Source organism: Mus caroli, unplaced genomic scaffold (assembly GCF_978045245.1).
Source record: "Mus caroli unplaced genomic scaffold, Mus_caroli_1 scaffold_14, whole genome shotgun sequence".
Taxonomy (NCBI): domain Eukaryota; kingdom Metazoa; phylum Chordata; class Mammalia; order Rodentia; family Muridae; genus Mus; species Mus caroli.
In genome coordinates this window covers 97,627,425-97,642,963 of record NW_028227269.1, presented here as the reverse complement: position 1 = coordinate 97,642,963, position 15,539 = coordinate 97,627,425, and the positions used below count along the sequence as shown (strand labels likewise).

At 45.3% G+C, this 15,539-nt stretch overlaps 1 pseudogene; it reads right to left on the bottom strand.

Moving 5' to 3' along the window:
* Positions 1–11,715: 11,715 nt before the first annotated feature.
* On the bottom strand, positions 11,716–11,925 carry LOC110307490 (small ribosomal subunit protein eS28 pseudogene; annotated as a pseudogene).
* Positions 11,926–15,539: the final 3,614 nt, after the last annotated feature.

The window sequence follows — 15,539 nt, the reverse complement described above, 5'->3', positions numbered from 1 at the left end:
CTAAACACTGAAAATTAAATGTGCTGCATGACTTTGCAGCTGATGGCATGAATCCCAAACAGATGAATTTTGGAGTTTGAGACCAGGTTTCCACGACTATCTCACCTGCTTAAGTAGATAAGCTATTGGGGGGGAAATTATTTAATTTTTGATGGCTGTAAATCAAACTCTGTAACTGAAGCTGTCTCATAGATCCTTGAAATATTCGAATGAGACATTATGTGTAAGAACGTACACTGAAAGTCTCTTTAAGAATAAAGAGCTACTATCTCAACTAAAATGTAAATGCATTTGCACGGTCTGTCCATAGAAGTGACAAGAGTTTGGAGTAAGTTTATTTTGTTTTCTTTTGTTTTTTAACCATACTTAGCACTCAAATCTTTGATATCTTGTTGGTCACTCATCTATAATGTCCTGCCGATCAGATTTTAAACTAATGTATGTAATACTCAGAAATCTGTGTCTTTAAGGTACAAATTTAACCTAAGCATCTTATAATTTCAACAGGTGCAAGTTGTTTTACTGGGGAAATCAAATTTGTCAGATTTCTTTTTGCTATACTTTGCAGAGAAGTTGTAAAATGGGGAACAAAAATGAAGACACGGAGGAGACCAATAGGCAAAGCAAGGTGACCAAGAACACATTTTAGGAAAGTGTGCAAAACTTTAATTAGATCCCAAAAGAAAGTCGAGGACAGTAATGATGAACCCCCTTCGTTTCTGTAGACCTGCTCGATCTGTATTTCCAAAGCTCATACATACAGTGTGCACTTAGAAAGGTTCCAAAAGAGGCTTACAGCTCAGAATGCAGTCTCTGGTCTTCTCCAAGTCTCTTAGCATGAACAGTTTGGAATCAGATGTTAGGGGAAAAAATGATCATGCAATCCTCTGGGTTCTATATTTTTCTCATTTGTATCTAACTCCTCTGCAGACTTCCTGGGGTATACTGAGAGAAGGCAGGAAACAAACCAACGTCCATGCTCTCTTCTCGGCATTTGTCCATTGAGGGTTGGCCTGTTCAGTTTGCTGTTTTATTTTGTCTAACCCATTCCCTGTAAGAAACACGGTGGAGGAAGAATGTCTAAGGTATATGTTTTCATGCTGGCATTAGAGAGCATTAATAGAAATTAAATATGGAAATCCCAACATGCTGAGATAAGTTTACAACTGCAAAAATGTAATTTCCGGTTGGGTCCTTTCATACCTGGAGGGCTGAGAATGACTGGTTAAACACAAATATTCATGTAGTTTTGATAGTATCAGAAAAACAAACTTATTTCCATTCTTCTTGTTCCTCTTAATCTTGTTTCAGAGTTTACAACACAAACCACTGAACTCCTGGCTCTCTCTATTGAAGATGCGGTAATGCTCCACATGCGTGTACTAGTAGCATGGGCTTATATGGAGTTCTTTCCTTCCTGATTGGCCTCCACGAGGGATTTTCCAGATCTGTAGAATGGTTGCATGTGTGTGTTTCATTACAAAATTGGCATTATGGTTATATATCGGTGACCTGCTTTGTCAGTTACTATGGATGTTTTCCCAACAACTGAGTGGTCCACTGCAGCATAGTACGTAACAGCCACGAGCTCTTTCTGAAGCTCGAAGGACCACCACTGGTTTACCCATTCAGTTGCTGGAAATCCATGTTTCTGACTTTTCAGTACTACAAATAATGCTTTGGTGGTTTCATATACAAACATCTTTGGGCCTAGTTTTGATCATTTCTGTATGATTAATTTCTGAGCCTGAAATTGAAGGGACAACACATGTGGGTATTTGTAAAAATGTCTTAATGATCCTGCTAACACCATTTTACCGGACTCTCTACATCTGACCATCCTCATCCCTGGGTTAGCTACTTGTCTAGCGCTATCTCCCAAGCCAAACAACTGCCATCTTCAGGAGTTCAGCTGCCCCTGTGTATAAGCAACCATCCCAGATGCTCTTGTTGACTACTGATGCTCCTTTATAGAAACAGGAGGTGGGGTAGAAGGTCATGGAAGCCTCACCTGAATGGCCAGCTACCCCTCCCATCCAGTGGTATACAAGCGGCCTGAGATAGAGGCTGAAAGGGACTCCTGGAAGGAGCTCATCTCTGTTTGTGGGACACTGTCATCCATGCCGGAATGAGGACTTTCTGCGATGCTGCTTTGATGTCACCCACCCCTCTCCTGTTAGGAACCATTCATTCAACTCTGTAAATCACCTCTATACATCCCTTGGTTTGGTTTCTCATTTGGTTTGTCATTAGGGCCTTATGAAGAGATGTTGCCTAGTCTCCCCCTCCCGCCCCCCAACCCACACACAGAGGAGAAAATTCCTGAAACAGTACTTTACAAACATAATTTCATTTAAACCTCACAAGTTAGTAAGTTCTATTAATATCAACCTTTATGAGAGGAAACTGAAGCGTGTGCCTAGACATTAGCTCACAACTGACCCAAATATCACACGGGCGCACACGCACACACACACACACGCACACACTCACACACACACACGCACACACTCACACACACACGCACACGCACACACACACGCACACACTCACACACACACGCACACACACACACGCACACACTCACACACACACGCACACACACACACTCACACACACGCACACGCACACACACACACACGCACACACTCACACACACACACGCACACACACGCACACACACACGCACACACTCACACACACGCACACACGCACACACACACACACTCACACACACGCACACACTCACACACACACGCACACACTCACGCACACACACGCACGCACACACACACACACGCACACACACACACGCGCACACACACACACACACACACACACACACAACTGTGCCTGCATGCATGATTTGAAGTCCATTCGCCTCTTCCATCCTTATGTGGGTTCCATGACTCTCAAACTCTGGCCAGGTCTGTGTGGCAAGTGCTTTACCCACTGAGCCACCCGCCTGTTGAAAGCCTGATATTTTTAATTCCTCTGCTCTGATTACCACTAGAGCTCTCCCTGCAATGCAGGGGTGCGTTGTTTCTCTGTACTACTGGGGGTTGTTTGATTGTCCGTGGAGCTGAACAGGGTTTTCTTCCCTGTTGTTCACCATCGCTACCTCCTTTGTAGATTCTCTCTTCATGCCCCTTGCATAGAATTCATGTCTGAAATATTTCCTTTAGAGGTAGAGTCAGATGATCTGAATTCTAATCACAGTCCTGTCCCTAATTAGCTATGCCAGGGCAGGGGAAAACACACACACACACACACACACCACTGAGAATTCTGTTTCTTCAGTTCCTATTATGGAAAATAAGATGATTAAATTAAATCATCTCATCTCTGAGATTCAATCCCTCCATCCAGTCTGCTCATTCTCAACCCTTGTCACTGGCAAAGGTCGCCTATGCATCTGTCTTCATTTAAGAATTTAAACAGAGGGGCTGGGAGAAGCTTCGCCAGTCATGTGCCGTGTGCCTACCACGCAAGCGTGAGGGTCTAAGTTTGATCGCTGGCCCACATCAAAGCCAGGTGTGAAATGCTTGCCTATGCTTCTGGTGCTGGATAGACAGAACAGAACAGACAGATTCCTGGAGACTAGCCCATGTGATGGTCTCCAGATTCACTGGGAATTCCTGCCTCAAACACTAAGGTGAAGTGATTGTGGAAGACACTGATTTCTGGCTTCCATATGTCTCTCTGTCTCTTTCTCTCTGTCTCTCTCTCTGTCTCTCTCTCTCTCTGTCCTTGAAATTTCTGTGCCCTGAGTCCCAGCATGCCTTGGGCTTTGGGGGTGTCACTCCCCTGTCCCCCAAGTTTCTCATTCCTGCTGGAAGGGTGTCATGGCTTCCTTGGATCTGCTCCTGCTCAGATCACTTCTCTAGCTCTTCTGTTTCCCTGTGCCCCAAAGGTCACCGTTCTCCAGAATGTGGCACGCTGTTCTTTGAATCTGATCCCTTGGGAGGCAGCTCTGTCTCTGCAGGATGCCTTGAACCTCCCATGATTCAGTTCCCCTTGTGTGTGTTAATCCCTAGTCTCCGCTGACCCTAGTTCAGGTGTTTTCTCTTCTGAATCTGGGAGAGCAACCAGGTTAAAAGCTAGCACATGGGTTCAGAATCGGGCAAGTTGGGGATTCAAACCCAGCTTCTGTGTTCACCATGGAGCTGTTGGGGAGGGGGCAATTAGCGTCTATTTTCTTGCTGTAATGGGAGAACTTATGGGGAGGTGGGGAATGTCATTGTGTGTAGCTCAGGAATGTGTAAGAAGAAAAAAACGAGACTATCCTCACAAAGGACGGCAGAGAATGCTGACACTTTAATTTTGATTGTTACCATTCATATACATTTCACATATGTTTCCTTTAGCATTATCATGCTGCAACCAGAGTCTTAAAGGTGAAATCCTGGGATCAGGAAGTCCCCACCCCTGCCTAAAAGCTCTGCTCACTCACCCATCCCAGGATACTAATTGGAAGTGAGAACTAGTGAAAAGCAGAAACAGGTTTACTCAGTGACCATTTGGGGAAGAGGAAGAGATAGGAGGGTTCAGTGACCCCCACATCCCAATCACAGTCCATCTTTGGGGTGCTGACATGAACTTTTCGCATGTGCATGCAGTTTTATTTTCTGAAATTGAGGGTGACTTTAAGTCAATGGTTTATCCCTATGCCTCCAGCCTTGAAGAGGGAGAGAGAAGTTAGACAGGTGCTCCGTGAGTGCCCATCATCCAGACTTGCCGGGAGACAGGAAACAGAAGCAGAGATGCCAGGCTTTTATGCTGGTTCTAGTTATATTGTGGGTCCAGAAACAAGGCAGTACCATTTTAGCAAAAGCATCTTCTATGTGCCTGGTTCAACATCACAGCATTCTGGGAATTCACTGCTTCGTCCAAATCAGTGAACAAGGTGTCTGGGACATCTTTGACTCTCTGCAGCACTGGTCCAGGGAATACATAAGTCACACTGCTGACCCTTTCGGAAGCATTTGTGGTAGTTGTTTGTTTGCCATTCCCACCATGTTTTGTTTTGTTTGTTTCTTTTTCTTTTTCTTTTTTTTTTTTTTTTTGTTGATGTTGTTGTTTGGTTTTTTGTTTTTGTTGGTGGTGGTGCTGTTGGTTTTACTAAGCCCCTGTCAGGAATTCCTTTCCTGAGAATTCTAGGACACAAAGTTAGTTATATTAAAGAATTAGATGTTGAAGTCAAGTGTAGTGGCTCACACAGGTAATCCCAGCACTCAGGAGGCTGAGACAGCTGAGGCTGAGATCATGAGGATCGTGGAGAGTGGAAGGCCACCCTGGGTTACCTAGTGAATTCAAGGACAGCTGGGCTATAAAGTGAAACTCTGTCTATAGACATTCCAAACAAACAAAACAGAAAAAGCCAAGACAACAATAAAGACAAGGGCTGGGGTATAGCTCAACTAGCACAGTGCTTTCCTGGTGTGCATGAACTCCCAGGGTCCAACGCCACATAAAGCCAGGTATAAGGCTGCATGTCTGATTCTAGAATGACTGTAATCCCAGTAGTCAGAAGACGGTGGATGGAGAATCAGAAGTTCAAGGTCATCTTTGGCTACATGGTGTATTGGGAGCTAGCCTGGGCTATCTGTCTTCCAAGGCGGTGGTTGGGGGGATGACACACACAGCACAAGGATACCTATCCAAAAGAAAGAGAATGTCATCAAAAGAGAGGGAAGGCTGTGGCACAGGCAAGTTTCTCTTTGTGCTTTCTTTCGGATACTCTTAGCTGACACCCCGACTCTCAGACATCTCCCCCTAATTCCTGCAGTACCTTTGGCTGGTCAGCTAATCCTCACAGTCGAGTCTTTGGATAAGCAACGTCCAAGGTGGCTTCTTCACTCCAACATGCCCCCCCCCCCCATATAACCTCTAAGAACACCTGAGCAAAGCAGTATCTCAAAGATGCCATCACTGAAATCAAAACAGAGCAGACAGGTTTGGAAAATGGACTTCCTGGGAAGGTGGCAGGGGGCCAGAGCCGTAGTGAGTGAGGGACTGATGGTATGGGAAGAGGGAGGCTTCAGGCATATTGAAAATTGAGACGTCTTTGGGGGAAGAAAAATCAATACAGGCTATGAATCTTTTAGTACGGGCTGACGGCAAAAAAGCATCACAGCAGGGCTGTTGGATTTTTTTTTCTCCTAAGGTTTTAAAAATAATTATCCATGTACATTAGCTGGTGTTTCTTTAAAGAAAAACAAAACCCACATAAGTACTGTATTTCAGAAAGATTTTAAAATACTGAAGTTGCCTCGTGCAGTAAATCGATGCCTGGCCACTCCCAAAAGCGTTTCTGCATTTAGCATCCGTTCCCAAAGCCTGAGACTCTGGGCTCTTTCTCATTAAGATCAATTCTGGTTCTCACTAACAGTAAGTGCCTGGTCAGATGGACAAAAATACCTCGCTCTTCCCCCTGCCCCCAGTCAGTCCGTGAACTTTTGTTACTGGGGAAATGGGTTCCATTTGCCGGGTGCAGTGGGGGTGGGAGGGGAGGTTCTTGGCCTCATTAATAAAAGAATTTAAAAACAAACTCAGAAGGAAGCTCTTGTTTGTAGTTGCTATTGTTTCAGAGTTTCGGAGAGAAACAACAGTTGGGGTGGCTGGGAATTCTGGCAGCTTCCAGGAAGAAGAGGGGTAGAGGGGAAAGTCATGCCTTTTCAGTTAGCCATGGAGACAGTGAGGAAGCCCAGGTGTTAGGGGTAGTATGTTTAGAGAGTGCCCAGCTGAGACTGAATTCAGAAGTCACCCAGTTCTGGGATCCTTTGTCCCAGGAAAAGGGCAGACCTAGGATCGATTCATGATACAAAAAGACATAATGCAAAGCTAGGTGTGGTAGCATGCACCTTTATTTGAGGATTTGGGAAGATTAGAAATTCAAAGATCTCTTTGGCACATAGCAAGTTCAAAAGCCATCCTGACCTATATGACCCTGTTTCAAGAAAGGAAGAAAGGAAGAAAGGAAGAAAGAAAGGAAGGAAGGAAGGAAGGAAGGAAGGAAGGAAGGAAGGAAGGAAGGAAGGAAGAAAGAAAGAAAGAAAGAAAGAAAGAAAGAAAGAAAGAAAGAAAGAAAGAAAGAAAGAAAGACAGGAAGGGAGAGAGAGAGAGAGAAAGAAAGAAAAGAAAGAAACAAAAGAAAGGAAGGAAGGAAGAAAGGAAGGAAGAAAGGAAAGAGGGAGATAGAGAGAGAGAAGGAGGAAGGGAGGGAGGAAGAAAGGAAGGAAGAGAGAGGGAGGGAGGGAGGGAGGAAGAAAGGAAGAGAGGAAGGAAAGGAAAGGGAAAAAAGAGAAAAAAAGAAAAAAAGAGTTTGAGAAGACCAAAAGGAATGGACCTCTTTGCCATTACCCAGAATCCTCTCTGACTTCTTGAGTGTCTATTTAACCTAAAACCAACCTCAAGCAAGAGATCCTTTGACTCCTTTGATACCTGCGACACCCTGAGTTTCTGCAGCCTCCTCTATGCCTTTCCCACATCCTTTCCTCCTTCCCAGTTCTTGATGGCCAACCTGGTGTCTTTTCCATCTCCACCCTGGGCGCAGTTCTTGGTATAGAGCACATCTAGCCAATATCTGTGAAATAAACCAAAGGGAGAAAAACCAGATGTCCAACGTAAAAGGTGTGTTTCCCAGAAACTTAGCTCAGAAAAGGCTCTTGGAAAAAAACAATATGTTTTTACTATAATATTTAAATGTCTAGCTTCATGTGCTCACACAAGCTTCTATGGAAGCAAACAGGTCAGAGTAATGGCAGACAAGGGTCTCACGCCAAGAGCACAGGCTGACATGCCTAGTAGTTACTTAGAGACCAAATGTTCTTCTTCCCAGAAGTGTTTCTGTCTCTGTTCCCTCTTCTAGAGCTCAGAATACACTTTCTCACAAAGCCTGTTGTTGGGGGTTAGGATGTTTCTAGGAACTATTCAGCTCAGCTCAAGCTCAGTTAAATTAGCTGTCTTAGTTGGTAGGTAGAGGCACACAGACAGTCATCGTGATGGCTGTTTCAGAGTATGTGGCCTTTGGTTTGTTGTTGTTGTTTCGCTTCAGAGAGTGACAATTTATTTGGGGGTGAGAGAGGTTTCACCCCCTTTCCTGGCACTGGTACAATAAGAAAAAGCAACAGAACAAAACACAGAGACAGTGAGGGATCTACACGACCTGCCCATCCCTGGCCCAGAAGCTACAGAATACAGAACGATTCCAAACCCTGCCCCTTCAGCCCTCTGGCCTTTGGTTTCTTAAACCCCAGTACACCATGTGCCTGATGGGTGGAGAGCAAGTATGTTCGGGAGAAATACTTCCCTCACAGTACAGCTGGGACTCGGCTGGAACACGAGGCTGATTATACCATACCCCAGGCAGGTGCTTTTTAGAACTCTTTGTCTCCTGCATAATAAATATTAAATCCTTTAAACTAACGGGTATTCACCTGCCTTACCGCAGGATAGGGCACCTCGTCTGCCTCACCTTGCCCCAACCATGCACCTTCAAATGCAAATTCTTTCAAGCCTTTTAACTGGGACTAAAGGTTTAGAGAACACAGTGGTTGATTGAATCTCTTTTGAAATCTGAAAGAGGGTTTGGGGAGATGGCTTAGTCAATAAAGTGTTTGGTGCACAGACATGAGAACTTGAATTCAGCTCCCCAGCACCTATGTACAAAGCCTGGCTTGTCCTTACAGCCCATAATCCCAACCCTGGGAAGACAGACAGATGGATGCTGGAGCTTGCTGGAGCTTGCGGGATCTTGCTAGATGGCTAGTATAACTAAATCAGTAAGCTTCAGGTTTTGTGAGAGACAAGCTCACCGTCTCAAAAAAATGAGGCAGAAAGTGACTGAAAAGGGCAGCTGACACTGACATCTGCCCTCTGTGTGCTCCTACGTGAATATAGTCCTCTCTCTCTCTCTCTCTCTCTCTCTCTCTCTCTCTCACACACACACACACACACACACACACACGTACAAACACATCACACACATATACATACAGTTCAAATAATAGTAATGACAGATTAACAATGGAAAGGGCTATGGCTTACCTTTGTACACAATCACCAACCACTCACTAGAGTGTTTGTTAGCAGGTATATTCGAGATTAAAGTGTGTTACTGATGTGGTCCACAGATGCACAATGGTGTGTGCTATTATCCTCATCCACCTCCCCCAGTTTGTACCCACAGCATCCTTAGCCAGCATTTGACAGGGTGACAGCTAGGCCTGCTGTTTATTGTTGACCATGACTCTCGTTGCCTCGTGTTGCCTGCACCACACATCTGGAAATGTGACCTCGACCACAGGAGATCCATCGTCCCTTCTCTGTTGGTGTTGAAACCCACCAGCTCGTCAAGAGCTTCCGAAGTGCCTCACTTGTGCTTCCTCAGCAATCCGTTCTCAAAATACAGTCTCTGAGCAGAGGTTTTGCCCACAACTATCACTAATACGCTCTCATCCTACCGTCCTTCTCTTTATTGTTAGTAATTCTGGACAGACCCCAGGAGGCCCTGAGGCTGTGGGTTCTGCCCTGCGGGATCCTGGGACAAAGGACTTGATGATACTTTAGCACTTGGGTGTGTATTCGGGTGCCCATGTGCTTAGAGGCTAGGGGTCAGTGTCTTCCTCTCTCATTCTCAGCCCCGCCCCTTTTAAGACAGGGTCTCTCACTGACCCTGGAGCTCACTGGTTAGGTGAGACTTGCTGACCAGCAAGCCCCAGCAGCCTCCTGCCTCAGCCTCCCCAGGTGCTGGGGTTACAGAACACAGCACCACTCCCAGCTTATCCTCAAGGGAGCTGGGCATCCTCCCAGGTCCCCATACTTGCACAGCAGCCACGATAGCTACCTGAGCCATCTCTTCAGTCTGCCATTGGCTATTTCTGGCCCAGAGTATGTAGGTCACATGGACAGGGTTTTCAAAGCCCATCTGTGACTCTTGTCATTCCATGCCCGCTCTGATCACCTCCTGCTCTGTCCTTGGGCACCATGATGGCTGTTGCAGTCTTACTGATGTCTATAGTAACAGCCACTGTTAAAAGCTCATTATGCACCATGTGCTTTCAGAAGGGCAATGTGGGCTCCATCTTCTTTATCGCCAAATATGTTGGTGACCGTCAACACTTCTTTCAATGGTTTCACCTTTTAAAGATTCCATTTCCTAATGGAAAAAAAAAATCTATAGCTACTTCATGGTATCGGCACACATACTAATGTACTTGTGTTTCATGTTCGTGTTCCTTCCTCCTTTTAGACTCCAATTTGCTTCTGTTCTCCACCTGCCAAAACCCTACCCAGCCCAGGGAAAACACCTTTCTACAAACTTAACCAAACTTCAAAGGTCTATTTCCCCTGGGTTCCCAAAGCTCCTGTTTATGTGTTTTATAACCTAGGGTTTTTCAAAGCATGCACACGAGGAGCTGTCACAGCCACAGAATAGACATAACTATCTCTTGTCCAGTCCTGACATCATGCGTGATTGTAAGGACTTCTGCGTGTGGCTTGCTTTGCCCATCTGCTTCTTAACCCTGGGAAACACTGCCTAAGAACCCCCTAACCTCAGACTCCCTTGATGTCAACTTCAACTTCTGATACTTTTCTGTTCTTTTTCCTCCTGTGTAGCACGCACCCATCGGAACGATCATGTATGCAGACAATTGGTTTGCCCAAGCAGAACGAAGCCACTTGAGTCTAACTGTTTGATCATTGCGTTCCCAGCATTTACGACAGCGCCCAATACTTAGATGATGTCCGAGAAGCCCGGATATAAATGAACACCAAGTCCAGAGAGAACCAGGTTTGCACATCAGCCCTAAAGCCTTGTGCTGTACCCTCCTTCCCTGCTGTTTAGCTAACCAGGATACCGCCTACTGTTCCAGTCTACCAAGGGAAGCCTTTAAAAAAGGTTTTGGCCTTTCTTCTGAAGCTGCAGGGGCGGGGGGGGGGGGGGCGGGGAGGACACACACCACTGAGGATTGCAAAGGGAAGCACATAGTGTCCCCTCGTTTGTCTTCTGTGATCCAACTCCTGTCTGGACTGTCCAGCTGCTTAAAACACTGTCAGTGCCCTGTCACATGGGTTCCAAAAATAGCCCCACCAGGAGACAAATGACGTGACCTTGGGTGCTGGCTATGCTCTGGATACGCTACTGGTGGGAGGATTCTGTCCATTGGGACTTTTTCCCTTCCAACTCAGGGATGTGGCTGGAGGCCATGCTGTCCTCAGCCTGTCTGTCTACTCTTAGGTTGGACAATCTTAGAGTCTCTCTACCGTCTCCTCTTAAGCTTGCATTTTCCAGAACGGCACCTAGATTTCTAGCAGGCAAACAGTACCTCCAGGTGTTCTGACACAGGAGCTCTCACAGGGCATTCGCTGCCTTTGTATCACACTATTGTAACACTTACTTCACTCCGCACTTTATGGCAAGCTGCCTTTCTACATCCTAGATTTTCTTCCTCTTCCTCTTCCTCTTCCTCTTCCTCTTCCTCTTCCTCTTCCTCTTCCTCTTCCTCCTCCTCCTCCTCCTCCTCCTCCTCCTCCTCCTCCTCCTCCTCCTCCTCCTCCTCCTCCTCCTCCTCTTCTTCTTCTTCTTCTTCTTCTTCTTCTTCTTCTTCTTCTTCTTCTTCTTCTTCTTCTTCTTCTATACAAATGCTTTATCTAACAGTTGTAGGTCATTCCATGGGCTAAGTAGTGGATATCCAGAACCCAGCAGCAAGGTCAGCGCAACCTTCGAGCTTCTCTTTCTGACTCCAATAGGGTGAGCACGTCACCCTCTTGAAGGGGGCCTTTGACATTTTGGATGATAGGGCGGCTGGTGTCATCCATAAACTCCACTCACACCTGCTTGCACTGTCCCTGTGAACCGGTCCTGCCCAGTACTTTGCTTACCCTAGCCAACTTGATGGGCTGCCCGCGACTCGTGTCCATGATGGTGCTGATCTGGCGGAAAGATTTTACACTTCTTAAAACGAACATTCTCTTTCCATTTTCCTCTCCTCCCAGCTCAGGCCTTGCCCGTATCAACTGTTTCATAGTCACTTAGGCCTTGCCCAGATCAACTGGCTTATCAAGCAAGAAGGAATTTTTTTTTCTGCTCTGATCCGAGGGTCTGGTTGAACCTCAGGAGGAAACATGGGAAAGGCTGAGTAAGGGTCAGGGACGAGACCTTTCTTTCTGACAGTTTGTCTGAATGTTTTCTCTCTCCCTTTATTACTGGGGATGAAAAGGAAGGAAGGAAGTGGTACGCGTGCCTTACAGGGCTTCTGCAAAGATCGATACTTTCTGTTTAAAGATGATTTCCTTTCCGTTTCTGTAGCATTCTTTCAAAGGGGAAAAAGAAGAAAAGAAGAAGAAGAAGTAAAGAGAGACTCATAGCTGGGGAGAAGTCATTGGGAATTAAATGAATTTGTTGACCAGATCTTTTTTTTTTTTTTTTTTGACTAGCTAACACCATTCTATTTTCCCAATGTCATTTTCTTTTTAACTTTACTCATGTGACCCCACTTTTTTTTTAGGCTAGATATCTAAAAAAGAAGAAGAAAGAAAAAAGAAAAACAAAAAGCTCATCTATTTTTGAGTTGAGTTGGTGTTTGCATGCGGGCACGTGGCTCTAGTAGATGCAGTTTACCACCATTACGCAATAAGTCTTTCACTTCTGCAGAAACACGAGGTCTATTTTTGCAGTTCCCACTCCCTGTGCTGAATGTAAAAGCCCCAGAAGGAGAGCGTTAAGAAAGTAAGGATTTATGCACCAGGCACACTCCCTCCGGGGCTGAGCCCTGTACTTCCTTCTCCAAGGTTCTGCAGGTGGTGTGGGTGGTGGAAGAATCTTGAACGTATGCTGGGCTCCACTTTCCTAATTAGAACCTGAATCATTGCCTCCTTGACCCAAAGGACGTCAAAGAAGGACACATTGAAGGCTCAATGGTTTGAATTCCTGTATAATAGAACATTTTGTTTCTCCCTCCTTTTTTCTGTCCATATTCCTGAAGGTTAAAACTAAACATTTTTCTTCCATTGGCTGCAGTGGTGGTTCTCAATGTGTGTGCACAAACACACACACATACACACACACACATGCATGTGTGTACACATGTGGACACACTCACATAGGCTAGAGGTCAGCATTAGGCATCTTCCTCTGTCACTGCTTGCCTTAATTTCTGATGCAGATCTGTCAGTGAAGCTGAAGTTCCATCCGTTCAGCTAGACTGGCTGGAGTAGACCCCAGGGAGCACAGTGACTCTGCTGCCCCAGCACTGGGATCCTAGGTGTGTGCTGCCACATTCAGCTGCCACATCCGGCTTTCTACAGGAATCCTTGGGATCCAAACTCTGTTCTTCACGCTTGCACAAAAGCACTTCGCTGAGATACTTTTTAACCTCTCTTTGGGCTGCTTTTGACGACAGCTTCAGAAAGCTGAGCTTATTTCTAAAACAAAAAAATGGCAAAAACCAAAAACAAAAACAAAAAAACCCTGAAGGCCTGAGATTAGAATAATGGAGCCCAGACCCTTCTATGGCTTCTGCCATTTTTCTGATTTACTCAGGTGCTTAAACCTTAGGCTAGGCCTTATGAGTCTCCATCTGAGAGAAGAAAAGAGTACTCAATTGCAAAGTAGTTAGTGATCTGGCGACGTCTCAAGGACAGTGCTGTTATCTTCCTGAGGTTGGAAAGATGACGTAGCTATTGGGAGCAGGAGTGAAAGCCCAACCATGACCCATCATGGACGCCCACGATACCATCTCTGTGTTAAGACCCTACTGATGGAAGCAGGAAGCTTTAGACGGACAGCTCACAATTTCAAACATCTCGGTGTGTTGATCCTCGCACCTACACGGGATGCTGGCCACTGACTGGGCATTTTCTTAGCATTCTAACAATTCTCAAAGAGGTGGCTGCAGTACAAAATGTGCCAGTTGGCATCTATTAATCTAGCTGTGTTTGTCTTTTCCTGTCCCTAGCACCTGTTGAGAATGTGAGGTTCTCAGTAACTATATGTGTGCCATGGACATCTCTTAAAAGATATTAGCAGCTGCAATCTACATATCAATGAGAGACAGGTTAAATTGAGTTTCACTGGTAGTGATGTATCCAGAACATTACCATTTTGATGGACGATCAATATAAACATATGAGTACAACACGTTGATTTCCCTCTTCATGCTATGTCTTGGAAATCCAGCATCTAGTCTGTGCCTTGCAGCACATCTCAGCTCAGGCCGATCATGTTTCAGGAGCTGTGTGTTATGAGCATCTTTCTCATGGCATCATTGATACAGTGCATTCCCATCACTGTAGGAAAGTTCTGTTGGACAGCACATATATAGCCTAGTCCTGAGGATTGTTATCTAGAAATTTGTCTTTGTGAAGAAGGCATTGCCTGTCATCTTTACATTTCAAAGAGCCTCAGGGCAGTATCTCTCTGGGCATCAGAGTAACAAGAAAAGTCTGTTTCTCACTTTTTGGACCTGTTTTTCCTCAGGCCTCAAACTGCAATAAAACCCAGAAGAAAGCAGACAGCACAGCCACTGTCCCTACCATGCCAGGACCCAGCTGTCCCCCAGAGCACATGTCTTGTCCACATTGATCCCTTGGGTTGTTGTCTGCTGATAGGGTCATTAAGATATCAATTCTTTATGTCCCTAAGTGTGGTGGTTTGAATATGCTTGACCCAGGGTTTGGCACTATTAGGAGCTGTGGCCTTGTTGGAGTAGGTGTGACCTTGTTGGAGGCCACAGTGTCACAGTAGGGGTGGGTTTTGAGACCCTCCTCCTAGCTGGAAGTCAGTCTTCTCCTGCTTGCCTACAGAACAGATGTAGAACTCTCAGCTCCTCCACTACCATGTCTGCCCAGATACTACCATGCTTCCCACCATGATGATAATGATCTGAACCTCAGAACCAGTAAGCCAGCCCCAATTAAATGTCCTTTATAAGAGTTGCCTTGGTTTTGGTGTCTCTTTACAGCAATGGAAACCTTAAGACATCAAGCCTCTTCTGATGTGGGTTGCATCAACCCTCAAAGGTATGCAAAGGTACAGTGGGATGGGAGATGGTCACCAGTCTGGGATGAAGCTCTCATCACAACATTTGCCCATGTCTGGGGTATAAACAGTCTTACCATGGCCAGTGTAAAGTTTCTAACAGAGATAGGAAGAGGGTTCTACTCTTTTAGGAAATGGTACCAACTCATTGCTGGAGCAAAATGGGAAAGTTCTTGTGGACTTCACTTTTTCATTTCCAGAAACTGATGGAATATATCCTTCAATATCCCTCACAGCACAGGAGCACTGCCTGAAGGTCTAGGTACGCTGTTCAGTAATCATGATAGATGTCGGCAAGTTTAGGAAGAAGGCTCACAGGTTTGCTTAAAGGATAATTCAACAAAATAAACATATTACTCTTACATTATATGTCCTCATCCATAAATAAAAAGACAGAGCTAATCAATATTACCCTGTTTAAATATAGCTGAAAATGAGAACAGCATTCATTACCATCTCTTTATTCTACTCTGAGTTTTTTATTTGGCCCATGTGT